The following is a 3,230-nucleotide window of genomic DNA, read 5'->3' as shown; positions in this document are numbered from 1 at the left end:
GCACCGTTGCTGCGACACGGGCGCGGGCACGCGCCCCTCCCCCCCCCGGCCATCGCTGACACAAACACACGCGCGTAACCCACAGTCCCTGTGACTCGCACATACACGTCTCCACCCCGGCAGGGGCTGCCGCTGTGACACACCACTGTGCTACACAACCCCCCTCTAAGGACACACACACACACGTACCACCCTTCTCCAGGGTCAGTGCTCACACACAAACGGTCCTGACTGTGCTACATATACACAAACATACATACACCCCCACACCCTCCAGGGGACACTGCTCTGACACCCACACACCAAGGGCCGTCCCTGTGACTGACCCCCTCCACCCCCGGCTGTGCTGCACGCACACACAGAGTCCTGACTGCTTGCACACTCGCACACACACACACACAGGCCTGCACTGCACTGCATGCACACACATTGCACTGCCTGGGAGCCACAAAGCAGCCCTATAGCAGGCACAGCTTGTACCCCAGGCACTGCTCCTGCTACCAGCACAATTTTTTCCCGCCTTCTTAACAAAAAGGCTGCAGCAGCAAAAACCAACTGGACATATTGCCAGCACATCTCTGCTGGTTGCAAGGACCCCCAACTAAACCAGAAGGCCAGCAGAATCTGTGACATCAGCCGGCTTTAACTATGCCTGCACCAGGGGGTTTGCCAGAATAACCTGTTGGTTCAGAAGAAAGCACACCCCCACCAGAAGGAGCCTTGCCCTAGTAAAAGCTCTAGCACTGGCACCATCTGGGCAGATGGGATGGGTGTGCAGCTGAATCCTGCTTTGATTCCTGCTCTACCCAAAGTCAAAAATCAGCTGTCCAGCAGTAGCAGCAGCATTTCCATTGAGGCAGCACTGAAGGAGCTGGTTGACTTCATGGCTTGTTACAATCTATCCAATTCCTTCTAAATTCTTCCTTCCACAGGTGTTAATGACCCATTCTCCCTTATAAAGGGCTAGATGTTCAGCCAAGCAAGCTAGTCTTTCTTATGTAATTTTGCCCTCTGTTAATGGTTCTTGGTAAAGTAGTTCCTATTTCACAGACCTGCAGACTGTTTTTAACAGCTAAAAACATTAACTCACATGTGACGCTGTTAACACAGGTGAACATTTACTCAGGTGTGTAAATAGCAGTCAGTGAAGCAGTGGATACGCTGTCAAGAGTCTCAAGGAAGCTAGATTTTGTTGTATGAATCTGAAAAATATGTCCTTTTAATTCTAATGACTGCAGCACTAATGAAGTAACTTACCTTATTTTTATATAAATGATATAGCAAATTAATCCACATTCCAAGGGCATATTTATTTATTTTGCTCTTATCTTAAACTGAAAAAATAAAGCCCTTGGCCCCTAACTCATTAGTAAAATGTCCAGTTTCTCTAACTTCAAGAAAAGGATGTCTTGTTATACATGAGGATGTACTATACCAGTTGCACTCCTAGATCCGCTCACAGACACAGTTATATTACTATAAAGGTGAAGTAGCCTTGTTGAGCTGTTCCTGTTCTTCTTCCTGTACAGGAATGACTGTCCTGGTATAAGCCTCCGTCAAAAAAACAGGAGGGTGGGGCTACCGCTGTAACATCACAACTAAAGCTGTGTGTGTAGATAAGACTACATAGTGTGTAGTTGTCATCGCTGTTTTTTTCAGCTTTTAAATTTCCAAACATATTTAAACTCCAAAATTGACATAGGCTGTAAGGATTTTAGCTTTTCTGGTAACTGCCACTCCTAACTAAATCCATGCTCATGATCAGGTAGGTATGTATGGCAATTCACAGATTCATGTTTGGCCATATACAATAAAAGAAAAACCCTAAGAGCTTAACTGTGTAAAAGAAAAGCACTACAAGCACAAACAGTTCAGTTTTTCAGGCCTTATTCCCACAGTCCTTTGAAGTCAATAGGACTGTGATGAGGAAAAATACTGGAGCAAGCAAAATAAAGTTAGGCCATAATAAGGAGCATAAGAAAAGGCCAAATAACAAAAAGACCTTGAAGATAAGCTTATCGGGAGACAGCTGGAGAAAATGCGTTTAGTCTAGCAAGACTCCAGGGTGAGTTATTGTCAGACTGCCAAGAGTGTATTAAGGGGGAGGCTGATCTGTGTCTTTTTCTCACAAGTATATAACAGAACCTGTGTCCTGCTTCTGTTGAGCATCAGCCGCCTCCTGCTGATCTCCCGTGGCCATGTAAAATAAAGTGCTTCTGTTAACCAAACAATGATCCTGTGTGATTTCCACATCAACTGTTTTGTTGACTAACAGAAGACCAAGTCACAGTTTGTAACTGTGGTAATTGTAGTTAACAACATGACTGATACCTAATTAACTTATGTCAAGTGAATCTTTCCCTTTGTTGATTACACAGATTTTGTTTCTGTATGCAAAGCTCCTAGTGTAAAAAAATAGGCCCTTTTTTCAGAGAAAGGTGTGTGATTGTGGTGGTAATAGGATAATATGCACTAATTGAAAACTTGTTCCACATCATTAATACAATCCAAATATTTTATGAATTAGGAAAGCATTTATAAAAAAAAGAATACCATTGCCTTTACTCAGCATTAAGGACTGAATTATCAGAAACTGATACCTGAAAGATGTGAATAAAGTTCTGAAGACATGAAATTTTTAAGCATTTTTCCATGTTTTTATGTACTCTAAAATATTCTCAGTCATGCTTCCTTATAGGTCTTATACTTCTCTTCTGTCTGCCCATTTTACAAAAAAAAATTTGTAGTCACTCAGAAGCCTTTATCAGTAATTTAGACAAGAAATTTTACTTCAAAAGCACCTTATACACACTCCTGTAAACTTGGAACTCTCTCAACAAGTAGACAGGATTGCACATAAGCATGGTTGTTGAGCCTTTTGTGCGCCAAAGTTGTTGGACAGCTGAATGCAGTCTATCTTTGCATAGTGTTAAACAGTAAATAAAGACAGTATCTAATTCAAATTCAGGAAGGAATGTTGGGATCCCAACTGCAATTACTGAAACTGGAATTCAATAGAGACATTTCTTAAATGAATCATGGTCTTTTTAGTGTCTTAAACTGACAATGACCTTCACTTCAGAATTCTATAAAACGTGATTCTTCCAGCAGCACAATGAGTGAAAAAGCCCTATAGAGGGAATCATACTTGGAGAAAAGAATGGCACTTAAACACAGAATCAGCAGCAGCTGGAATTTTCTTGAAGGTCTTCTTACCTTGTTTAGGTTGT

The sequence above is a fragment of the Crocodylus porosus genome, unplaced genomic scaffold, assembly GCF_001723895.1.
Source record: "Crocodylus porosus isolate Cpor-Errol unplaced genomic scaffold, CroPor_comp1, whole genome shotgun sequence".
Lineage (NCBI taxonomy): Eukaryota > Metazoa > Chordata > Crocodylia > Crocodylidae > Crocodylus > Crocodylus porosus.
The sequence above is the reverse complement of the archived record's forward strand: the minus strand, read 5'-3'. Positions refer to the sequence as shown.